At 39.4% G+C, this 26697-nt stretch overlaps 1 protein-coding gene and 1 pseudogene across 1 annotated transcript in view; one reads left to right on the top strand and one right to left on the bottom strand.

The window, feature by feature from the left end:
* The window catches only part of GRM8 (glutamate metabotropic receptor 8), a 751547-nt gene that overhangs the window by 83012 nt on the left and 641838 nt on the right, over window positions 1-26697 (top strand). The gene's annotated exons all lie outside the window — the stretch shown is intronic.
* Window positions 5568-6119, bottom strand: LOC136128181 (chromobox protein homolog 3 pseudogene; annotated as a pseudogene).

Below are 26697 nucleotides of genomic sequence, written 5' to 3'. Positions count from 1 at the left end.
TGAGTGCCATAGCCTAGCTAGGGTAACAACCATCTCATGAGCAAATACCTGGATCTGGACACCCCCCGCAATTGCGTGGGTGGGATGGGCACTGGGGAGGGGGCAACAGGGTTACAGAACGAGACTGACAGACGGAGGATTGTGTCCAGAGAGCTGATGAAATCGTGGATGGTAGCAGCCTAGTACAGTCATTGGCATCTTGTAGGTGTAACAAGGTCAAATGAGCCTGCGTTGATGGTTGTAGAAGCTCAGTGATGGCCAACATCAAAGCAGGTGATATTTGAAATTCCAAGGAGCAGACAAAATAATATTGGGCTAACAATTCCATGAGCATACAGATAGTCACAAATTCTGAGGCAGGGCTGCAAGAATAATTTAGGGTCCTGGTTCTAGAGGATCGTGGCATCAAGAGACCAATTATAAAAGTATAAGACACAAATTGAATTATCAGCATTGAATGGTGAGTGGGGACTTTGTATCCAGTTCAAGGCACATGCCTGGTTTTCAAAACTGGATCACCAGGATGTGGTTTAATGACAAATAGTGGGAGTAACAGGAAATTGATTATGAGAACATTAGGCTAGTATCCCTCCTTGCCAAATCAAGATCAGTCCTTGAACATGTATACACTACCAGACGTAAAATAGATAGCTAGTGGGAAGCAGCCGCATAGCACAGGGAGATCAGCTCCGTGCTGTGTGACCACCTAGAGGGGTGGGATAGGGAGGGAGGGAGACGCAAGATGGAAGAGATATGGGAACATATGTATATGTATAACTGATTCACTTTGTTATAAAGCAGAAACTAACGTACCATTGTAAAGCAATTATACTCCAATAAAGATGTAAAACAAAACAAAACAAAAAAAACCATCCTTGGTGCACTGTATATACTCAATAAATATATTATTATATAACTCAGAAAAAAAAAAGGTCAGTCCTTGAGAGACAAAGTTGGAGGTGTGTCTAAAGCTGGGTGGAATTCAGGGGTCTCAGGTTGTCAGAAAAGGAAGGTGGAGAGATGGAAACCAGGCAGGGTCTGGCACTTGAGCCAAGGGAATTTTAATACAGTAACAATGCCAGAATAAGAAAGGCAGGCCACTTGGATGTCTGAATAATCATCAGAGAATCACAGAGACTGACAGTCACAGGGTATATGAAATATCTTTTAAACAGTTGCATTGTGGTATAGAAGTATTACATTTGCCTTTTAGAGACAAATGGGACAAATTGAGCAAATAGAGCAGTGATTCTTAGCTAGGGGTGATTTGCTCTCCCAGAGATATTTTTGGGTTTACTATTGGCATCTAGTGGGTAGAGGCCAGGGATGCTGCTAAACATCCTACCATGCACAGGACAGCCCTTCACAGCAAAGAATTATCCGGTCCAAAATGTCAGTGCAGACTGAGAAAACCGGAAATAGAGTAAGATTACTACTACACTGTCTTGATTGAATACTGAATTTGTATGAGCGATGAAATGTATTTCGGTGTGTACATAAATTAGTTCTACCTTTGTTGTTGGCAAACTGTGACTCTACCAGAGAGGAAGTATGTATAAAGGAAGTATACTAGGAGTATTTTGCCCTCAAGATTCAAGCAGAATCGGGGCAGCCTAGAGAGCATCTGGACGTTTCTCTTGTGGACCTGGGAGGGAACCTGCTCTAACAGCGCGAGTGGCCAGCTGTCCCAGTTGTGGACTGGCGTCTATGGGATTTTGTGTAGTGTGTTTATAAAGGTCACTTGACTTTGCCAGCCACTTTAAGGTCTGTCCTCTTTCTTACTTCTGATGGAAAGAGCCTAAAGTTAAGGACTTGTGTCTTTTTGTCCACGAACTTCTGCCCAGTGCCCCAGTCTTGATCTACTCTGACACAGGCTTTCCATGAGCTACAGAGATTCAGTGTGTAGATGAGGGAAGATAATAGTGTTGGAGCACTTGCAGTGGGGAGCGCTGAGGAGGGGTTGATAATTATCTCAAGACGGTCTGGTACATTTAAAACAAGCAACGGATTCCAAAGCTGAAACTTAAATTCATTGTTCTGCAGTGAGTAAATATTGCTTGAAGAATATATGCCAGGATTATTTCTCAACCGGTAAGTCTATTTAGACTTGATTATCAGGCAGTTTGCTCATACTATGTCCTTTCTGATATTCAAGATGGTACCATGTTGATGTGACTGTTGTGAGTTACAGTGAATGGTAGAGTTTGCCTCAAGGCCTGATGTACTCAGGTTACACTTTGTAATCTTTCTCGTGGGCAAGGAGGAAAATGAGCCCCTCAATAGGTCTGAGACAGACTAGGCATCCAAACTGCAGTGTTCAGTCCATAGGAGAGGTTTCTAGATAACGCACCATCAAGTGATTTTCCCATTGTCCACCAAATCTGGGCTGATGGGCTGGAAGTCAGCACAACAAACTTGTTAAGAGCTTATGGGGCTTGAAGTCAGAGAAACCTAGATTGTGGGGTCCCAGCTCTGCCACTTAAGATCTCTAAGACTTTGGGCAGGTTGCTTAACATCTCTGTGCCTCAGTTTCCTTATCTGTGAGATGGGAAAAGTTGTTGTGAGGATTAAATAATACACGTGGCTCATTTGACAAAGTGCTTATGTCAGTAAGGACAAAATAAATGTTGTTTTTGTTATCAACATATATGTTGATATATGTAACAACATATATGTTGTTAACAACATATATGTTACTGCTACTTGCACTGAACCGTCCATATTCTCCATTCCGATTTTCTCATTGTTAGAGAGAGTGAGCTGAGAGTTGGGTTTCAGGTAAGTAGGGCTTTTGGACCCTCTGCAGTGCTTTCCCCACTAAAGACAGATGTTTTGCCTTTTTTCCTTTGGGTTTCTCCTTCAAATTGCCTTGGTTGCGTGTGGATATGTGTGATACAAATAAAATTTAAGAATCTGTAGTGAGGTAGTTCAAATTCCAAGAGACAAAGACTTTATTCACCCAAACATTAGTTATTATGAAATGGAAATGTTGTGACTTCTATCAGAATTGTACTTAAACATTAAGTCACTCAAATCCTGGCCCTGGGATCAGTCAGATGATTGGGGATCTTCAGTATGTTTATAAGAACAAAAAGTCATGAAAAATATCTGCCAGTCTGGGCCCCATCCTGAAAGGCTGGAGCAGAGGTTTCCAACCTTGGGCGCATGTCAAGACCACCTGGAGGGCTTGTGAAAACACAGGTTTCAGGCTCCCTGCAGGAAACATAAAGGTTCTGCAGGTTGCTTACTTATTTGATGCTCTGCTAGATCCAGTGAGTAGGAAAAGCGGTAGACCCTCTGTCCCCACTGCTTCTGCATCGGGCGGTTCAACCAACCACAGTTCAATTCACTTGGTTGAATCCGCAGATGCAGAACCCAGGAATATGGAGGGCTGATTGTACTATGCCATTTACATAAGGGACTTGAGCATCCACGGATTCTGGTATCCACAGACGTCCTGGAACAAATTCCCCACGGATACTGAGGGATGACTCTGGGTATATGGGACTCATTATATTAAAAACAAACAAATAAAAAACAAAGAGAAAAATGTATCAAAAGGAGAATGGATGTGAGGTTGGGGGGGTGGGGTGGAATTAGATTACATGGTTTATTTGTTTGGAAAAGGTAAATCGAAGAAGAGCTCTGCAGTTGTGGACTGAGGGTATCACAAAGGTTCAAATTAAGGGTGGTGGCACCTCTTCTGTGCTACTTGTTTCTGGCACACTTTGTGGAGAGGAGACTGGAGGTGCTGCTTAGACTTCTGACTGAGATTGGCCACCAGTAGGAGCAAGAAAAAGAGGAAATATGAAAATAATCTGAGTTGTACCAAATAGGTTGCTGTAATCTTGTCAAGTTGTTAAAAATTAGGATCTCCTTTTTGAAAAAGAAATGAGCTTGAGCAATTAGTGCAAACTCTAATCTGTAACTTTCCTATGGGCTTACAATCTGGCAAAAATATTTTCATTTCTTTCCTTTTTAGCAAAGAACTGTAAACAGGGAATCTTTCCACTAGGCAGAAATCAGCTATTTAAGTTTTTACCCAGAAAGTTTGTTTCATTTTGAATCAAAAAAAGAAACTCACCTGTGTTCAAGACCTACAATTCTGTTAGTTTTTTTTTTGAATATAAAACTATTTATTGACCACTGTTCACCACTCTTTACCATAAAGTAAACAATATACAGTTGAATAACATTATGATTACTACAAAGTTATTGTTTTTCCTGGCTTCTGCTGAACCAGTAACCCAAAATACTGAGAAGCTTGAGCCTACGTGTAAGGAATGGGTTGGGGTAAAGTTTGAAAAAACATGCAGGTCAAGTTTAGATTAGAAAAGTTTGTTCACTCAGTTATTCCTGCAGATCCTAAATTGCCAACATCTCTAACCATCTGATTAGGTTTCCATTAACAAGTCTGAGACATTCCATGTATCACAAGTCTTTCAGTAAATACAGCACAGGGATTTCAACTTCTTATAAAGAAATGGTTTGCCAAAAGGAAGCTTTAAATGTCCATTTAAATAAGTCTTGCTTGGCTAATTAAAACATACCAGAATTTTTCTAGTTTTTTTCATTTGGGTGTCATTTGTTGACAGTGATAAAATTTTCCTTTCAGGGGCTTTGCATATAAAACTGCATTTATATGACGGTAGATATGGATGCAGATTCTGATAGGGCTGCTTTAAAAAATTATCCAATTTGGGGCTTCCCTGGTGGCGCAGTGGTTGAGAGTCCGCCTGCCGATGCAGGGGACATGGGTTCGTGCCCCGGTCCGGGAAGATCCCACATGCTGCGGAGCGGCTAGGCCCGTGAGCCAGCGCGTCCGGAGCCTGTGCTCCGCAATGGGAGAGGCCACAACAGTGAGAGGCCCGCGTACCGAAAAAAAAAAAAAATTATCCAATTTAAATTATTTACATTAATTTGTCTAATTAATTACAAAATTATTTAATTTGAAAGGTTAAGACTTAAATTTTCAATTTAAGTTGAACGTGATTTCTTATATTGCTTAAAATGATAGAATCCCAGAAACATGGGCTTATCCATGGTTGTGAAAGGCTGTTTTTGTTTTGGTAAATGTAATTAAACAATAACCAAAAATCCCCCAAACCATTTACATATGTATTTTATGTATACACATACAAAAAAAACCAGAAAGTTCCTTAGACATGTATGAGTTAAATGCAAATTCTAAATTCTGACTGAGTAATGACTATGGAGATTTTCCTCAACATTTAGAAAAGCTGTTCTCTAATGCAGAGGAAATAATATACCGTGGTATCAAATGTTCTTTTCTGCTAAAGGAAGCAACTACAGACAGCTTTTATTTGTTCAAAGTAACCAGTGGTACAGATGCAAAAAAAACACAAAAAACGAAGCCCCCCCCAAAAACCCCCAAAACCCAATAACTTCCCCAATACTACTTCAAAACGAACATATCAAACTTGATTTTCATTAGAATGTAGTTATTTCTTCACACTAATAAATCAAAAAACCAAGACCCAGATTTTATATATATATATATATATATATATATATATTAAAATGTATATAAAAAACAATGCAGACAATTATTGAGCTTCATCTTCTGGACAAGAATGCCAAGTTAGTCTCTCTTCATAAAAAGCAATTACAATTTGAGGACACTTCATATTTGCCTCCTTTGCCATCACCAAGTCTGCCTCATCTGAATCTTTCCATTTCCTGAGAAACATGAATTCTCCACTGCTGTCTGTGGCACCAGTTATAGCTCTGGGTCGAGACCTCTGGCTAAACCTCTTGGTTTATCAGCAGCATTCTCTTTTCTTCTTTGATTTGCTATCATCAGATTCACTGTCAGATAAAGATTTTCTTTTTGTTCCATCTTTTTCTTTACCAGCTTTTTGAGAATTAAGAAATGCTTCAGTCAACTCTGGACAATCTCAATTTTCTTTGGGTTCCCAAGTATTGTCTGAATCTGTAAATCCCTTCCACTTCAGGAAACACTCCACCTTCCCATTCACTACATGTCGGTCCAGTACTTTTTCTACCACAAATTCTTCAGGTTCTGCCTCTTCGACTTTTTTACTCTTTGCATTCTGTTTCTTTCCCGTTTTTTGCAGTGTAGTTTTATTGGAGGCCATTTTTTATTGCAGACTTGAAGAGCCATTATTCACTGCCTCTGAGCTGCTCTGGGTCCCAGGTCTGTGGTGTCCCAGGCCCTGCGCGCCTCAAGCTCCAGCCACATCCAGGCGGAGGGGGCTGGGCTAGTATTTTTTTTTTTTAATAACAAAGCAAATTAAATTTTTGGAATGGTACCCAGATGAACCCCACGATGGTGAAACAATGGGGGAACTTCAAGTTTCACATTTTAAATAGAAAATCAGCAGCTGATTGTTACGGCTAAATAAGAGTCCACCTATGTAAATTTAACAAAAACAGAGGGAGAAAGTTTAATAGGTTAAGAATGAGCACTTCATTTTTCATTTGACTTACTTGATAAAATATGTTAACATATATGAGGAGCCAGCGGCTCTCGCCAAACATAAGTAGCAGTTGACTGGTTTATACAATATGCCGGGCATGTGTTAGATCCTGCAGTTACGGAATTGAATATGACACAGCTTCTGCCTGTAATGGCCCATAATGCAGAAAGGAGGAGAGAACGTGAGCAGATAATGCCTGTTTAATGTGGGAAATAGGATGTAGGGACAGCTGTAGAGTGTCCACGTGATATTATGCATGTACAGCTACATATCATGCAGTGCCTGATCCATGGGATTGTGCTGGAGACTTGGCATGTGTGGTGTGTGTGTAAACTCCAACTCCCACAGCAGTTCTATTTTCATCCCCACTTTTCACACGAGGGAAACGAGGTTTAGCAAGATTAAGTTGTCTAAGATCAGGCAGCCAATTTTCTTTTTTCAGAACTGAGATTTGACCTTGGACGTCTGAATGACCTTGAAACCTCTTTGCATTGGAATGCTGTGACTTTTACCCTCTGATCTGATTCTTGTATACTGTCTGTCAAACTGGTATGCAATTGTTCATTTTCCCAGGTAGATCTGGAAACCTCCTTAGATTGCGAATATTTTCGAAATTGCTTATATGTGATAGAGAATTTTCTCAGGAGTGAAATATTAAAAAGGAGGACTAGAACTCATAGCCCTCTCAACTGGAGCTTTACTCCATAGTACACATTTATCTGGAGGAAGAAATGTGAATGTCCATTACGTTCTCAAATGCAGACGCATCCTCCACGTTAAATGAATGATAAATTTGCTCTTTGTAGAAACGTCCATGCTTGTGTATGTATGTGTTTATAGAAATGGTGAGTTGAGTCTTAGCAGTACAAAGCAGAGGCTGACACGTTTTTCCACAGTCCTGGGTAAGTTTTGTAGCTGATCTCAGGTCCTAGGATTTGAAAGACTTGAATCAAAAATGTATCCCTTTAGTGGAAAGAGAGAAGTCTCTGGTCTGCCACAACCCACAAAGTTTATGTTTTAAATATCTTCACATTTTATGTTATAAACGTTCTGCTGGGTTGTGCTTTGTAACACACAGTTGAATGCTGCTATTATGGATGCTAGCTTCCTTCCTGTAGGTAGAATGAATACGACATGATCCATTCTGCCGTAACACAAACTATTTGAAGTGATGCTTCTGGCTATTAAGGGTGAATCATATCTGTGGAACGAAGAGTTGGGCTGTTTGCAGTATATTGGATTTGCCCATTTCACAGCTGCATTCATTAAATACAAATTTGATGAAAGCTGTTCATATTAAATTTGATAACCCCAATTCTAGCAAGTTATACAAATGATAAAGCTCCTTTGAAAATTCTATGACATTTGTGTTATTTTTGTCTTTTAATAACTAAGTCATTTTAAAAGTAGGTCCCCTGACTTAACCATATATTGGTGGAAGCACTTCATAATTTATGACTCTTACTGAATTAATTTAGAATTCAGTGCTCTTATCTGATTCTGTCTTTATACTTTGACATTGAAGAAGCTAAGGTTAGTGAATAATCTTAGTTTTTCAATGGAATTCACCGAACTTTTGAGGAATTCCTATGATGTGCATAGCACTGTGCAAGACGTAGTTAGCTTGAATAGGAGAAAGAACTAATCCTCACTCTCTAGAAGTTACTGTCTACGGAGATAATAACAGGCAAGGATTCTGTGTTGGGTATTTCCCCTGTTATTTGTCAGAGAGGGGCAACCTCCTTGGAGCTAGCCAGGTGGGGAAAATGGCCTATCTTATCATATTTAAATTCTCCTTGGGAATAAGAACAACAATTCTAGATGAATGTAAAAGAGTCTCTTTGCCTAATACTTCCTAACAGTCTTATACTTGGTTCATTTTTTTTAAAATAAATTACCTATTCATTCTTTATGTCCCAAATCTGACTTTCAAAGTGGATAATTCTCATCTATTCCCTCAGTCCAGTCCCATCCAAAGCTGTAGAACAAAGTCACTTCTGGAAGGAAGAGTGGGGAAAGCTCAGTTGGAATTAGTAAAAAGCCTTCATTATGAATATCTTTAAAAAATATTTATTTAATTAATTTATTTGGTTGTGCCAGGTCTTAGTTGCGACAGGCAGGCTCCTAGTTGCGGCTTGCTGGGTCCTTAGCTGTGGCATGTGAACTCTTAGTTGCGACATGTAGGATCTTGTTCCCTGATCAGGGATCGAACATGGGCCCCCTGCGTTGGGAGTGCGGAGGCTTAACCACTGCGCCACCAGGGAAGTCCCGAATATTTTTTTATTGGGGGCAGGAATGCTTTTTTAAAAAAAATTGGAATATAGTTGCTTTACAATGTTGTGTTAGTTTCTGCTGTACAGTGAAGTGAATCTGCTATATGTATACATATATCCCCTCCTTTTTGGATTTCCTTTCCATTTAGGTCACCACAGAGCGCTGAGTAGAGAGTTCCCTTTGCTATACAGCAGGTTCTCATTAGTTATCTATTTTATACGTAGTGGTGTATGTATGTCAATCCCAATCTCCCAATTCATCCCACCCCCTCCTTCCCCCTATGGTGTCCATATGTTTGCTCTCTACGTATGTGTCTCTATTTCTGCTCCGAAAATAGGTTCATCTGTACCATTTTTCTAGATTCCACATATATGCGTTAATATACGGTATCTGTTTTTCTCTTTCGAACTTGCTTCACTCTGTATCACAGTCTCTAGGTCCATCCACATCTCTATAAATGACCCAGTTTCATTCCTTTTTATAGCTGAGTGATATTCCATTGTATATATGTACCACATCTTCTTTATCCATTCATCTGTCAGTAGACATTCAGGTTGCGTCCATGTTCTGGCTACTGTAAATAGTGCTGCAGTGAACATTGGGGTGCAGGTGTCTTTTTGAATTATGGTTTTCTCAGGGTATATGCCCAGTAGTGGGATTGCTCGATCACATGGTAGTTCTACTTTTAGTTTTTTAAGGAACCTCCATACTGTTCTCCATAGTGACTGTATCAATTTACATTCCCACCAACCATGCAAGAGGGTTCCCTTTTCTCCACACGCTATCCAGCTTTTATTGTTTGTAGATTTTGTGATGATGGCCATTTCTGACCAGTGTGAGGTGATACCTCATTGTAGTTTTGATTTGCATTTCTCTAATAATTAGTGATGTTGAGCATCTTTTCATCATGAGCCTGTTGGCCATCTGTATGACTTATTTGGAGAAATGTCTACTTAGGTCTTCTGCCCATTTTTGGATTGAGTTGTTTGTTTTTTTGATATTGAGCTCATGAGCTATTTGTATATTTTGGAGATTAATCGCTTATCAGTTGCTTCATTTGCAAATATTTTTTCTCATTCTGAGGGTTGTCTTTTTTTTTTTTTTTTTGTGGTACGCAGCCCTCTCACTGTTGTGGCCTCTCCCGTTGCGGAGCACAGGCTTCGGACGCGCAGGCTCAGTGGCCATGGCTCACGGGTGTAGCCGCTCCGCGGCATGTGGGATCTTCCCGGACTGGGGCACGAACCCGTGTCCCCTGCATTGGCAGGCAGACTCAACCACTGTGCCACCAGGGAAGCCCAAGTGTTGTCTATTTTGTCTTGTTTATTATTATGAATATTTTAAATTTAGTTTTGTTATTTTCAAACATCTGTAATAGCTCAAACAATGCCTAAAAGGAATTGCTTGGAATTTTTTCAGTTAGAGATTTCTGTGGACCTGCTTTGATGAACAGCTAAAAAATTGATTTATAATTAGTTTTAAATAATGTTCACATTTATTTATATGGAAATGGGCATGCTTAGATTTTTCAAAATAGTTTTTCTCTTTTAAATGGGTTAAATACTGTTTTCTAAAAATGGTTCCAACATTAATTTACTGAGTAAACTTCTCCATTAAGGAACGGATGACAAATACATAAAACCCAACACAACCAAGCATCTCCTTAATCTGAATCGGTCATTTTCTTTAATACAACAGGTAGTACCACTGCTGAGTTAAATGTAAAATTCCCCTTGCCTATTAAATTTTAATCACATTATATTTCTTCACTGGTCATACATTGAGTATGAAAAAAACATTTTTTTTCCTGAAGTGTGTAAGAAATGTTAGCCTGTTACAAGGTCTTTGTGAAAGTTCAGACCTATGTGTAACAGACCCAGAGGAAAGCTAGCTGACATTTGGATAGACTCTTCCATTAGCTGAAATATTTTATATATCTAGAAGATATATGTCTTGCCTGCATTTTTTTTAACCTATTGTATGATTCCATTTACGTAAAATACAAACACAGGCTCAAGAAATCTCTGTTGTGATGCTTTGCACATGAAGCTTCGCCTCCCTGGGAAACTGTCCCCACCCCAGCCTGCTGCCCTGCTCACCCCTGTCTAAATCCTACTCATCCTGCCATTCTTTTGCCTGCATTTTATAGTTAAGAGCTTAAAGTTGTTCCAGTTTTTTCCCCATAGGTAATAAAATGCTTATCAGTTAACAGACCAGGAAATGTCATGAGTATTGCTCTGACAGTTATAAAGTTTCAAAATATTATGGTAACAAGCTGAATAATATTGCATTTTATTTTTTCTGCTTAAAATTGTTTTGACTTTTTTATAATGCGAATTCTATTTCACCTTCATTTACCTTTGATAGCAAATATTTTAGTTTATTCTTTTTTTTTTTTTTTTTTTTTTGATACGTGGGCCTCTCACTGCCGCGGCCTCGCCCGCCGGGGAGCACAGGCTGTGGACGCGCAGGCCCAGCGGCCACGGCCCACGGGCCCAGCCGCCCCGCGGCATGCGGGATCCTCCCGGACCGGGGCACGAACCCGCGTCCCCTGCATCGGCAGGCGGACCCCCAACCACCGCGCCACCAGGGAAGCCCTTTAGTTTATTCTTGAAATAATCCCACTTGGTTCTCACACTTCCTTCATTGAATCACAGCAGGTTTTTTTTTTTTGTGGTTTTTTTTTTGCGGTACACGGGCCTCTCACTGTTGTGGCCTCTCCCCGTTGCGGAGCACAGGCTCCAGACGCGGAGGCTCAGCGGCCATGGCTCACGGGCCCAGCCGCTCCGCGGCATGTGGGATCTTCCCGGACCAGGGCACGAACCCGTGTCCCCTGGATCGGCAGGCGGACTCTCAACCACTGCGCCACCAGGGAAGCCCCACAGTGGTTTTAAGGCTAAATCAGGCCCATTGGAATTTATGTAGTGGTAGTTTGTCAAGTTGAGGTGGTATTTCATGGAGGTGAGATCTGTAGCAAGATGTGATTGTTTTAAATTGGTCTTTGAAGTGTTGAACAACTTTACCTATTGCAAAATTGTAGATATTGGGTGTCCCTCGTGGCGCAGTGGTTGAGAATCTGCCTGCTAATGCGGGGAACATGGGTTCGAGCCCTGGTCTGGGAGGATCCCACATGCCGCGGAGCAGCTAGGCCCGTGAGCCACAAATACTGAGCCTGCGCATCTGGAGCCTGTGCTCCTCAACAAGAGAGGCCACGACAGTGAGAGGCCCGCACACTGCGATGAAGAGTGGCCCCAACTAGCTGCAACTAGAGAAAGCCCTCGCGCAGAAACGAAGACCCAACACAGCAAAAATAAATTAATTAATTAATAAACTCCTACCCCCAACATAAAAAAAAATTATAGATATTTTCTCACTCATTTTTTTCTCAAGAGAGGAAACTTTCTATGAGTAAATGTTCTTAGCAATGAGTTCTTGATTTTCCCAAAGGCTTGTAGATAGTCATCTTTTCCCTGCCTGCATGTCTCTTCATATCATCTTCCTTCTAGGCCTGTCTCTGTGTTCAAATTTCCCCTTTTTTGTAAGTACACCAATCAAGTTGGATTAGAGCCAACCCTAATGACCTCATTTTAACTTTAACTTCCATAAAGACCCTATCTCCAAATAAGATAGCATTCTTAGGTACTGGGAGTTAGGACCTTGGATCTAGGACTCCAACATGTCTTCTTTAGAAAATTAATTAGTTAATGAATTGATTTTTGAATTTTTTTAACTTCTTATTTTATATTGGAGTATAGCCAATTAACAATGTTGTGATAGTTCCAGGTGCACAGCAAAGCGACTCAGCCATACATATACATGTATCCATTCTCCTGCACGCTCCCCTCCCATCCAGGCTGCTGCATAACGTTGAGTAGAGTTCCCTGTGCTATACAGTAGGTCCTTGTTGGTTGTTTTTTTTTTTTTTGCGGTACGCGGACCTCTCACTGTTGTGGCCTCTCCCGTTGCGGAGCACAGGCTCCGGACGCGCAGGCCCAGCGGCCATGGCTCACGGGCCCAGCCGCTCCGCGGCATGTGGGATCTTCCCAGACCGGGGCACGAACCCGTGTCCCCCGCATCGGCAGGCGGACTCTCAACCACTGCGCCACCAGGGAAGCCCTGGTTATCCTTTTTAAGTATAGCAGTACGTACACGTCAATCCCACAATCCCAAACTCCCTAACTGTCCCTTCCCCCACTCTTCCCCCCTGGTAACCATAAGTTCGTTCTCTAAGTCTGTGAGTCTGTTTCTGTTTTGTAAATACGTTCATTTGTATCATTTCTTCTTAGATTCCACATATAAGCGATATCATATCATATTTCTCTTTCTCTGTCTGACTTACTTCACTTAGTATGACAGTCTCTAGGTCCATCCATGTTGCTGCAAATGGCATTATTTCATTCGTTTTTACGGCTGAGTAATATTCCATTATATATATGTACTGCATCTTCTTTATCCATTCCTCTGTCGATGGACATTTAGGTTGCTTCCATGTCTTGGCTATTGTAAACAGTGCTGCAATCAACATTGGGGTGCATGTATCCTTTCGGACCATATTCTTCTCTGGATATAAGCCCAGGAGTGGGATTGCAGTGTCATATGGTAGTTCTATTTTTTAGTTTTTTAAGGAACCTCCATATTGTTCTCCATAGTGGCTATACCAATTTACATTCCCACCAACAGTGTAGGAAAGTTTCCTTTTCTCCACATCATCTCCAGCATTTATAGTTTGTGGATTTTGGATGATAACCTTTTTGACTGGTGTGAGGTTATATCTTATTGTAGTTTTGATTTGCATTTCTCTAATCATTCAGCATTAGTGATGTTGAACATCTTTTCATGTGCCTCTTGGCCATCTGTATGTCTTCCTTGGAAAAATGTCTATTTAGGTCTTCCACCCATTTTTTGACTGGGTTGTTTGTTTTGGTGTTATTAAGCTGAATGAGCTATTTGTAAAGTTTGGAGACTAATCCTTTGTCAGTCACATCATTTGCAAATATTTTCTCCCAATCTGTGGGTTGTCTTTTCATTTCATTTATGGTTTCCTTTGCTGTACAAAAGCTTTTGAGTTTAGTTAGGTCCCATTTGCTTATTTTTATTTTTATTTCCATTACTCTGGTAGATGGGTCAGAAAAGATACTGCTGTGATTTATGTCAGAGAGTGTTCTGCCTTTGTTCTCCTCTAGGAGTTTTATAGTGTCTGGTCTCACATTTAGGTCTTTAATCCATTTTTAGTTTATTTTTGTGTATGGTCTTAAAGAATGATCTAATTTCATTTTCTTACATGTAGCTGTCAAGTTTTCCCAGCACCATTTGTTGAAGAGATTGTCTTTCCACCATTGTATACTCTTGCCTCCGTTATCATAGATTAATTGACCAGAGGTGTGTGGGTTTATTTCTGGGCTTTCTATCCTGTTCCATTGATCTGTATTTCTATTTTTGTGCCAATACCATACTGTTTTGATGACTATAGCTTTGTAGGATAGTCTGAAGTCAGGGAGCCTCATTCCTCCAGCTCTGTTTTTCTTTCTCAAGATTGCTTTGGCTATTCGGGGTCTTTTGTGTCTTCATACAAATTTTAATATTCTTTGTTTTAGTTCTGTGAAAAATGCCATGGGTAATTTGATAGAGATGTCATTGAATCTGCAGATTGCCTTGGGTAGTATAGTCATTTTGACAGTATTTATTCTTCCAGTCCAAGAACATGGCATATCTTTCTATCTGTTTGTGTCTTCTTTGATTTCTTTCATCAGCGTCTTATAGTTTTCAGAGTACAGGTCTTTTGTCTCCTTAGGTAGTATCCAATGTATCTTTTTTGGAGTATACCACATATCTTCTTTGGGAGAGCACAATTCAACCCATAATAATCCACTACTTTTTCTTACTAGATACATGAAGACTGTGCCTATAGAATTCAAAATCAACTCAAAAGTAGTTAAGTACAGTGGAACTGATGATGTAATGATTCATGACTACAATGAATGTTTGTTGTTTTAAGCCACTGAGCTTTGGGCTGGTTTGTTACACAGCAGTAGATAACCGATACCATGATCGTGCAAAAGCTTGCACCAGAGATTTCTCAAAGTTTAGAGGAAAGGGATCAATGTTTCTGTGCTATTATGTATTACAAATAGGGAAATTTTACAAACAGCCTTATTGAGTATACTTGAAAAACGAAGAATTGCACATATTTAATGTGTACAATTTTTTAAAAAAATAAATGTATTTATTTATTTTTGGCTGCATTGGGTCTTTGTTGTTGCACACAAGCTTTCTCTAGTTGTGGTGAGCCGGGGCTTCTCATTGTAGTGGCTTCTCTTGTTGCAGAGCACAGGCTCTAGGTGCACGGGCTTCAGTAGTTGTGGCATGTGGGCTCAGTAGTTGTGGCTTGCGGGCTCTAGAGTGCAAGCTCAGTAGTTGTGGCTTGCGGGCTCTAGAGTGCAATCTCAGTAGTTGTGGCACATGGGCTTAGTTGCTCTGCAGCATGTGGGATCTTCCCGGACCAGGGCTTGAACCTGTGTCCACTGCAATGGCAGGCAGATTCTTAACCATTGTGCTACCAGGGAAGCCCTAATGTGTACAGTTTGTTGAGTTTGGACATAAGTGAACTGATACCATCACCACAGTTAAGGTAATAGAACACTTTCCCACAAAAACAAAAACAGACAAACAAATGGGATGTAATCAAACTTAAAAGCTTTTGCACATCAAAGGAAACCATAAACAAAATGAAAAGACAAACTACCGAATGGGAGAAAATATTTGCAAACAGTGTGACTGACAAGGGCTTAATTTTTAAACTATACAAACAGGTCATACAACTCAACAACAAAAAAACAACCCAATCAAAAAATGGGCAGAAGACCTAAATACACATTTCTCCAAAGAAGAAATACAAATGGCCAATAGGCACATGAAAAGATGCTCAACATCGCTAATCATTAGAGAAATGCAAATCAAAACTACAATGAGGTACCACCTCACACTGGTCTGAACGGCCATCATTAAAAAGTCTACAGATAACAAATGCTGATGAGGATGTGGAGAAAAGGGAACCCTCCTACACTGTTGGTGGGAATGTAAGTTGGTGCAGCCACTATGGAAAACAGTATGGAGGTTCTGCAGAAAACTAAAAATAAAATTACCATATGAGGGCTTCCCTGGTGGTGCAGTGGTTGAGAGTCCGCCTGCCGATGCAGGGCACACGGGTTCGTGCCCCGGTCTGGGAAGATCCCACGTGCCGCTGAGCGGCTGGGCCCGTGAGCCATGGCGGCTGAGCCTGCGCGTCCGGAGCCTGTGCTCCGCAACAGGAGAGGCCACAACAGTGAGAGGCCCGCATACAGCAAAAAAAAAAAAAAAAAAAAAGTACCGTATGATCCAGCAACACCACTCCTGGGCATATATCTAGACAAAACTCTAATTGAAAAAGATACATGCACCCCTGTAGTTCATAGGAGCACTATTCACAGTATCCAAGACATGGAAACAACCTAAATGTCCATTGACAGAGGAATGGATAAAGAAGAGGTGGTTAGCAGGTGTAAGCTATTATATATAGAATGTATAAACAACAACGTCCTGCTGTATAGAACAGAGAACTGTATTAAATATCCTATGATAAACCACAATGGAAAAGACTATTCAAAAAACAATGTCTATATATGTATAACTGAATCACTTTGCTGTACAGCAGAAATTAACACAACAATGTAGATCAACTATACTTCAATAAAAAAAACAAAAATAGAAACAAAAGGACAGAAGCAAACACGGGGATTTTCACAGGCTGAGTTCAGGAGCTCAGATGTTAGTGTTTCAATCTTGCTCCCTCATCAATTTCTAATTTTTGTTATTTTTGAGAAATCTTGTCTTGAATATGGGAGGGGGGTCTGGTTAGGGATAGAGCTTTGGAGAAGAGAGGAGACTAGAATTAATGAAGGTTTGGCATGATATCTTTTGTTTTTGGTCCCTTGCTTGGGTTTGACCTGACAGAATGCAAGTTGCTCTATAAAACTTTGTAAGATTCTAGGTATATCTAGAATCTGCTTAGGACCCCAGCTGACACAGTGGGACCCTGAGTTAGTCCTGGAACCTTGAGAGAGTGGTTCAGGAGTATGAGGAGAATAGACATTGGCTTTCTTGAAGTGGGTACCACCACAGGGGCATGAGTGGTGAGCATCCTTCTAATGGCTTTGTGGGCGGAGCTGGATATTCACAGGTGTGAGCCAGTACAGAAGGGAGGGCAGGGCAGTTGCCTTGGGCCACTTCAAAGACAGACTGAATTGTGGGTACCCATGAGACTTTTCTTTGGGGACTTCTCAGAGTGTGGTGCCAGGGCCAGCAGCATTAGCATCACCTGGGAACTTGTTAAGAATTTAAATGCTTAGGACTTTCTCCAAAGTCATGGGAGCATGTTCTAGTGTAGAGAGAGTGGGAGGATTAATGCATTGGGCAGAACCCTCAACCAATGGAGTAAGAAGTTGGCAAATAAATGCCCCAGACTCCTGTCATTTAGAAGGACAATTCCAAGGTAGACTTTTTATAGTTCCCGAGGGTCCTCTACAGAGATCCAGATCCCCACAGTGGTAACCAGGTAATAATACATCCTTTAACTTTTCCATCTCACCTTCCCAACTCCTTCTTGCTTTCTGGAAACAAGCTGAAAAAACTATCTGCACACAAGTTCTTCTCTCAGGCTCTTTTGGGGGATAATAATAATAATAAACCAATAATAATAATGATACCCACAAACACATGTGTTGGTCTGTGAAAATATTCTGATTTGTGCTAAGTATATGGGTTCTAAAAAGTATTTTTAAGTTCCATGCTGCACTGAGGAGCTCTATGGAAGAGACATAGGATCTCTGTCACCTTGGTGAATGTCCATTGTTGCTTAGGAAGAAATAAACTCTCTACGAATATACCGGTACAGAGGAAAGTAAATTCATTTATGGCTGCCAAGGGTAGTCTTTCAGATTGATTCTCTCATTGGTTTAGCTTCCTGTGGCTGGGGAATTAAACCCCCTACTATGTGCAATTTTTACTTACTGAGAAATTTAGTCTCTTGGAAAGTTGTTCCTTGGTGTGTCTGGATAAGGATGAGAAAGGAAGTCTTTGGCAGTTTAGCACAAGTGTTTGGGAATTTGATTTTTGGTTACTGTGAATACTTAATTTTATGAGTGCTGGAGAAGGTCATGGAGAGGATGTGACCACTGGTCGACCTGTGAGTTGGACTCAGACAGTTGGAGGCTTTTCACTTCCTCCTCTGTCTTTGTAATGGACGTCTGCCCGCTGTTCCCACACTAGGAGCTCTTTCAAGGATGCAGCCTTGAGAAATTGATGTGCTATTGAGACCATCTGGACTGAAGACATATCTGAACCCCATTAAGGCCTCCATATAAACTTTTAAGATTCTAGCATGGTGCAGATATCTACTTGTCTTGCAGCTGCTCAAGACAGGCCTCATATGTAAGTTCCATTTCTTGCTAAACCAGCCACCTACCAATCTGGAGTAGCCTGCATCTTTCTTCGGTCTCTCCTTGCTCTCCGTGTATAGAGGCCAGTTTCAGATCTCACCTGGGGAACTCTTGAGTATTGTGAACCAACAATGAGCATATTTTTTTCAGTGTATAATAAATTGATGGTTTAAATTATACTAAAGAACAGGAAGTTTGGTTTTATGCCCAGCAATTTAGTTTCTCAAGGATATTGAATACTTTTGCTTTGATGTGGGGGAAAGCAGTTCAAAGGAAATGAATATCTTTTTCATAAAGTAAGGCTGTCAGCTAATAGCTGCAGCAGAGAAAGGTAAATAAAAGCATTGTCTCGTTTATGCTTTGACTGAAAGCGTAATATTTTTTTTTGGTTTATACCTATGAATCTATAGATTTATCAGAGATGTCAGGACTTGAAAATGTTGATTTTACCTGGGTTCCTGCTATGAAATACATCATGCATGAATTCTAACGTACTTATGGTTTTTATATGCATCATTTATTTCTAGGAAGAAATAATTCCAATGTATCAGGTCAGATATGGTAAAGAAGGAGTTGTTTTGAAATCATATGATTAACGTTAACAGTTCAGTTATTGTAGGACTTTAATTCATGTGGGTTTTTTCTTGTTTGTTTTTTCTTTGTTTTACTCAGATATTAGCTGGTGCTCAGCCTTTTTTTTTTTTTTTTTTTTTTTTTTTTAATAATCTTAGTTTGGTTGCGCCATGTGGCATGCAGGATCTTAGTTCCTCAACCAGGGTTCCAACCTGCACCCCCTGCAGTGGAAGCGCAGAGTGTTAAACACTGGACCACCAGGGAAGTCCCTATTGCTCAGTCTTTTGCTGGGTCTTCTGCTGTGGCAGCTGCCATCCACCAGCTGACTGGGGAAGAAGAAATTCTCAATGAAAATATAAAGGAATGTAGATATAAAGGATATAAATGGCAGGAAAATTTTTTCCTGCTATTCTTAGGGAAGTTATATAGTATCATGGAAAGAATGTGGTCTTTGAAATCCAACAGATTCTAGCTTAAACCTTAGCCCTTCATCATTAACTGTTTATAATCAAAGGACAATTATTTAACTTTCTATGCCTCAGTTTTCTTACCTATAAAAGAGATGCTATCCGCCTAAGAAGATTGTTACAAAAGTTAGAGGTAGTATACATAAAGTGCCTAGGAGACTTACAACAAATGGTAAATATTATTACTGTTACTTTACTACATTGAAAGGAACTTTCAGAGAAAGATCACTTTGGTCAGAGCGAGTGATAAACCTTGTACTTGGTGGGCAGGTTTCCAGGCTGTGTAGAAATAGTGGTGTAAACAAAAATGACTCAGCTTGAAGCTCTTGACATGGGACTTTCCTCCAAATAGCCCCACTGACTTTATAGTATGATATTCAAACCTGGATGATTTTTAGGATATTTAGAAGAACTGTTTCACGTCACCCCAAAGCAGTGAGTATGAATTTTTAAAAGTTGTTTAAGGTGATTCTGATAATGAGTCAGCTTTGGGAACCACTTCTTAATATTCAGATCCAGCTCTTGCAGACCAACTTTGGGCATTATTGGGTGAATAGCTACAAATTAGTCTTAAGACCTTTTATCTTTTAAAAAAAAACTGTTATGCTTTTCTGCTCTGAGCAAAATTAATGTAATATCATCTAAAATCCAGTCCATGTTCGAGTTGCCCAAATTGTCTCCAAAGTATCTTTTATGTTTGGTTTGTTTTAATCAATATCCAAACAAGGTCTACATATTGCATTTGGTTGATATGTCCGTTAACTCTTTCTTCTTTTTTTATGTCACTGATTTGTTGGAGACACTGTGATTTATACTTTAGAGTGTTCCACCTTTTGGATTTGATGGATTGCTTCTCATGTTATTTAACTTGTTGCTCTATCCTTTGTTTACTATAAACTGGTAATTTGATATAGAGGCTTGATTAGATTCAGGTTCAATTTATTTTTCAGTTTGTTATATATTTTTTATGTGTTCAATTCACAGCAGTCATTATTCTTTTTGATGAAATTTGTCCCATCTTAGGTCAGTGGGAATTTCATCACATTGGCTCCAGTGTCCTCTGACAAAACACTAGTAGCTCTTGATAATGTTGTTGCTTTCTGGCTCAATAAGACGTCCCAGGTTCATCTTTCTGTATGTCTAGAATCAGTGATTCCTAGAAGGAGCCATGCTTTATTTCAGTGGGGAATGGTATTTAGAGACCACAATCTGAGTGCCCGGAGAGTTCATTACTCTTGCATTGCCATTGCATTTAGCAATTTCCATAGATAGAGTTGGGAAATACATGTTTAAAAATAAAAGAAATCATCAGTGTGCATTGACATTTCCAATTCAAATTTAAGGTTACAGAATATTTACTTAATTTGTTTGATTTTATATTTGTATCTCTTTAGTCTTGGGCTGGAAATTTGAAGGCTTTCACCCTGACCTGTATAGCTGTGCTGGTCCTGAGTGTACCTGCTCTTATATCCTTTCTTCACCTATCCTCCGATTTGCCCTGTATTACAGGAGGCTGACGCCTACAGTCTGCATTTCCTTGGCTCCCCTGTCAAATGGCTTCCGGTATATCTTTGTCAGTGGGGAACACTGATAGGAAGTTGGCAGATGGGAAGGGGAGAGGTTTCAAATTATTTCTCCCCTTCCATCTTTGCTTTGAAAATCATCTGTGGCAGTGGCCATGTCTCCTCTGAAGGCTCAACTCCCATGGGTACTGGCTTGCCAAGGTTTCAGCTTTCATTGGGTGACCCTGGCCCCTGGCTCTGGTTCTACCACCTTGCTCCCCCCTCTCTCTCTATGCTAGTGGCTTCCTCTTGGTGCTAAGCTCCGGGTTGTATCACGGTCCTCTGGGTTTTCACCTCTCCTGTCACCTGTGTAACGAATTCCGTATATTATAGTAGTACTGCTTTAAATACTCAAGTGGCTTCTATTATATGGTTGGACTCTGATGCTTAATAATAATGTTGCTTAATCATTGAACATATTATTTTACCAACAAAGTCTTAGGAATTTTTGACTGCTTGGAGCTTGCAGACTGAATCCTGAGAGACATTATTGTCATTATCACAAGTCATTTATTTACTTACTTAATTAATTTATTTATTAACATCTTTGTTGGAGTGTAATGGCTTTACATTGTTGTGTTAGTTGCTGCTGTATAACAAAGTGAATCAGCTATACATATACATATATCCCCACATCCCCTCCCTCTTGCATCTCCTTCCCACCCTTCCCATCCCACCCCTCTAGGTGGTTACAGAGCACTGAGCTGATCTCCCTGTGCTATGCAGCTGCTTCCCACTAGCTATCGATTTTACATCTGGTAGTGTATATATGTCCATGCCACAATCTCACTTCGTCTCAGCTTACCCTTCCCCCTCCCGTGTCCTCAAGTCCATTCTCTACGTATCTGCATCTTTATTCCTGTCCTGCCCCTACGTTCTTCAGAACCACTTTTTTTAGGTTCCATATATATGTGTTAGCATACGGTATTTGTTTTTCTCTTTCTGACTTAACTTCACTTTGTTTGACAGTCTCTAGGTCCACCCACCTCACTACAAATAACTCAATTTTGTTTCTTTCTATGGCTGAGTAATATTCCATTGTATATATGTGCCACATCTTCTTTATCCACTCATCTTTCAGTGGACAATTAGGTTGTTTCCATGTCCTGCCTATTGTAAATAGAGCTTCAGTGAATATTGTGGTACATGACTCTTTTTGAATTATGGTTTTCTCAGGGTATATGCCCAGCAGTGGGATTGCTGGGTCATATGCTAGTTCTACTTTTAGTTTTTTAAGGAACCTCCATACTGTTGTCCATAGTGGCTGTATCAATTTACATTTCCACCAACAATGCAAGAGGGTTTGCTTTTCTCTACACCCTCTCCAGCATTTATTGTTTGTAGATTTTTTTGTTGATGGCCATTCTGACTAGTGTGAGGTGATATCTCATTGTAGTTTTGGTTTGCATTTCTCTAATGATTAGTGATGCTGAACATCCTTTCATGTGTTTGTTGGCAACCTGTATATCTTCTTTGGAGAAATGTCTATTTAAGTCTTCTGCCCATTTTTGGATTGGGTTGTTTGTTTTTTTGATATTGAGCTGTATGAGCTGCTTGTAAATTTTGGAGATTAATCCTTTGTCAGGTGCTTCATTTGCAAATATTTTCTCCCATTCTGAGAGTTGTCTTTTCGTCTTCTTTATGGCTTCCTTTGCTGTGCAAGCACTTTTAATTTTCATTAGGTCCCATTTGTTTATTTTTGTTTTTATTGCCCTTTCTCTAGGAGGTGGGTCAAAAAGGATCTTGCTGTGATTTATGTCATAGAGTGTTTTGCCTATGTTTTCCTCTAAGAGTTTTATAGTGTCTGGCCTTACATTTAGGTCTTTAATCCATTTTGAGTTCAGTTTCGTGTATGGTGTTAGGAAGTGTTCTAATTTCATTCTTTTACATGTAGCTGTCCAGTTTTCCCAGCACCACTTATTGAAGAGGCTGTCTTTTCTGCATTGTGTATTCTTGCCTCCTTTATCAAAGATAAGGTGACCATATGTGCATGGGTTTATCTCTGGGCTTTCTATCCTGTTCTGTTGATCTATCTTTCTGTTTCTGTGCCAGTACCATACTGTCTTTTTTTTTTTTTTTTTTAAACATCTTTATTGGGGTATAATTGCTCATACTGTCTTGATTACTGTAGCTTTGTAATATAGTCTGAAGTCAGGGAGCCTGCTCCTCCAGCTCCGTTTTTCGTTCTCAAGATCGCTTTGGCTATTCGGGATCTTTTGTGTTTCCATACAAATTGTGAAATTTTTTGTTCTAGTTAGGTAAAAAATGTCATTGGTAGTTTCATAGGGATTGCATTGAATCTGTATATTGCTTTGGGTAGTATAGTCATTTTCACAACATTGATTCTTCCAATCCAAGAACATGGTATATCTCTCCATCTGTTTGTATCATCTTTAATTTCTTTCATCAGTGTCTTATAGTTTTCTTCATACAGGTCTTTTGTCTCCTTGGGTAGGTTTATTCCTAGGTATTTTATTCTTTTTGTTGCAGTGGTAAATGGGAGTGTTTTCTTAATTTCTCTCTCAGATTTTTCATCGTTAGTGTATAGGAATGCAAGAGATTTCTGGGCATTAATTTTGTGTTCTGCTGCTTTACCAAATTCATTGATTAGCTCTAGTAGTTTTATGGTAGCATCTTTAGGATTCTCTATATGTAGCATCATGTCATCTGCAAACAGTGACAGCTTTACTTCTTCCTTTCTGATTTGGATTCCTTTTATTTCTTTTTCTTCTCTGATTGCTCTGGCTAAAACTTCCAAAACTATGTTGAATAATAGTGAGAGCGGGCAACCTTGTCTTGCTCCTGATCTTAGTGAAAATGGTTTCAAGTTTTCACCATTGAGAACGATGTTGGCTGTGGGTTTGTCCTATATGACCTTTATTATATTGAGGTAAGTTCCCTCTATGCCTACTTTTTGGAGAGTTTTTATCATAAATGGGTGTTGAATTTTGTCAAAAGCTTTTTCGGTATCTATTGGGATGTTCATATGGTTTTTCTCCTTCAGTTTGTTAATATGGTGTATCACACTTGATTGATTTGCATATATTGAAAAATTCTTGCATTGCTGGGATAAACCACTTGATCATGGTGTATGATCCTTTTAATGTCCTATTGGATTCTGTTTGCTAGTATTTTGTTGAGGATTTTTGCATCTATATTCATCAGTGATATTGGCCTTTAGTTTTCATTTTTTTGTAACATCTTTGCCTGGTTTTGGTATCAGGGTTATGGTGGCCTCGTAGAATGAGTTTGGGAGTGTTCCTCTCTCTGCCATATTTTGGAAGAGTTTGAGAATGATAGGTGTTAGCTCTTCTCTAAATGTTCGATAGAATTTTCCTGTGAAGCCATCTGGTCCTGGGCTTTTGTTTGTTAGAAGATTTTAAATCAGAGTTTCAATTTCACTACTTGTGATTGGTCTGTTCATATTTTCTATTTCTTCGTGGTTCAGTCTTGGAAGGTTGTGCTTTTCTAAGAATTTGTCCTTCTAGGTTGTCCATTTTATTGGCATATAGTTGCTTGTAGTAATCTCATGATCCTTTGTATTTCTGCCATGTCAGTTGTTACTTCTCTTGTTTCATGTCTAATTCTGTTGATTTGAGTCTTCACCTTTTTTTTCTTGATGAGTCTCGTTAATGGTTTATCAATTTTGTTTATCTTCTCAAAGAACCAGCTTTTAGTTTTATTGATCTTTGCTATTGTGTCCTTCATTTCTTTTTCATTTATTTCTGATCTGATTTTTGTGATTTCTTTCATTCTCCCAACTTTGAGGTTTTTTGTTCTTCTTTCTCTAATCGCTTTAGGTGTAAGGTTAGGTTGTTCATTTGAGATTTTTCTTGTTTCTTGAGGTAGGATTGTACTGCTGTAAACTTCCCTCTTATAACTGCTTTTGCTGCATCCCATAGGTTTGGGGTTGTCGTGTTTTCATTGCCATTTGTTTCTAGGTAATTTTTGAGTCCCTCTTTGATTTAGTATTGTTTAGCCTCCTGTGTTTGTACTTTTTACAGTTTATTTCCTGTAATTGATATCTAGTCTCATAGCATTGTGGTTGGAAAAGATACTTAATATGATTTCAATTTTCTTAAATTTACCAAGGCTTGATTTGTGACCCAAGATATGATCTATCCTGGAGAATGGTCCATGAGCACTTGAGGAGAAAGTGTATTCTGTTGTTTTTGGATGGAATGTCCTATAAATATCAATTGAGTCCATCTTGTTTAATGTATCATTTAAAGCTTGTGTTTCCTTATTTATTTTCATTTTGGTTGATCTGTCCATTGGTGAAAGTGAGGTGTTAAAGTTCCCTACTATGATTGTGTTACTGTCGATTTCCCCTTTTATGGATGTTAGCATTTGCCTATGTATTGAGGTGCTCCTATGTTGGGTTCATAAATATTTACATTGTTATATCTTCTTCTTGGATTGATCCCTTGATAATTATATAGTATCCTTCTTTGTCTCTTGTAATAGTCTTTATTTTAAAGTGTATTTTGTTTGTTATTAGAATTGCTACTCCATCTTTCTTTTGATTTCCATTAGCATGGAATATCTTTTTCCATCCCCTCACTTTCAGTCTGTATGTTTCCCTAGGTCTGAAGGTAGTCTTTTGTAGACAGCATATATATGGGTCTTTTTTCTGGATCCATTCAGCCAGTGTATGTCTTTGGTTGGAGCATTTAATCCATTTACACTTGAGGTAATTATCAGTATGCACATTTCTATTACCCTTTCCTTAATTGTTTTGGGTTTGTTATTGTAGGTCTTTTCCTTCTCTTGTGTTTCCTGCCTTCAGAAGTTCCTTTAGCATTTGTTGTAAAGCTGGTTTGGTGGTGCTGAATTCTCTTAGATTTGCTTGTCTGTAAAGGTTTTAATTTCTCTGTGAAATCGGAACGAAATCCTTTCTGGGTAGAGTAATCTTGGCCCTTCATCACTTTAAATATGTCCTGCCACTCCCTTCTGACTTGCAGAGGTTCTGCTGAAAGATCAGCTGTTAACCTTATGGGGATTCCCTTGTTTGTTATTTGTTGCTTTTCCTTTGCTGCTTTTAGTATTTTTTCTGTATATTTAATTTTTGATAGTTTAATTAATGTGTCTTTGTGTGTTTCTCCTTGGATTTATCCTTTATGGGGCTCTCTGTGCTTCTTGGACTTGACTATTTCTTTTCCCATATTAGGGAAGTTTTCAACTATTATCTCTTCAAATATTTTCTCAGTCCCTTTCTTTTTCTCTTCTTCTTCTGGGACCCCTATAATTCAAATGTTGGTGCATTTAATGTTGTCCCAGAGGTCTCTGAGACTGTCCTCAATTCTTTTCATTGTTTTTTCTTTATTCTGCTCTGAGTAGTTATTTCCACTATTTTATCTTCCAGGTCATTTATCTGTTCTTCTCCCTCAGTTATTCTGCTATTGATCCCTTCTAGAGAATTTTTAATTTCATTTATTGTGTTTTTCATCATTGTTTGTTTGCTTTTTAGTTCTTCGAGGTCCTTGTTCAATGTTTCTTGTATTTTCTCCATTCTATTTGCAAGATTTTAGATCATCTTTACTATCATTACTCTGAATTCTTTTTCAGGTAGAGTGCCTATTTCCTTTTCGTTTGTTTGGTCTGGTGGGTTTTTACATTGCTCCTTCATCTGCTGTGTATTTCTCTGTGTTCTCATTTTTCTTGACTTGTTGTTTTGGGGGTCCCCTTTTTGCAGGCTGCAGGTCTGTAGTTCCTTTTGTTTTTGCTCTCTTCCCCCAGTAAGTGAGGTTGGTTCAGTGGGTTTAGTAGTCTTCCTGGTGGAGGGGAGTGGTGCCTGTGTTCTGGTGGATGAGGCTGGATCTTGTCTTTCTGGTGGGCAGGACTGCTTCTGGTGGTATGTTTTGAGGTGTCTGTAAACTTATTATGATTT

Source organism: Phocoena phocoena, chromosome 9 (assembly GCF_963924675.1).
Source record: "Phocoena phocoena chromosome 9, mPhoPho1.1, whole genome shotgun sequence".
Classification (NCBI taxonomy): Eukaryota; Metazoa; Chordata; class Mammalia; order Artiodactyla; family Phocoenidae; genus Phocoena; species Phocoena phocoena.
The sequence above is the reverse complement of the archived record's forward strand: the minus strand, read 5'-3'. Positions and strand labels throughout refer to the sequence as shown.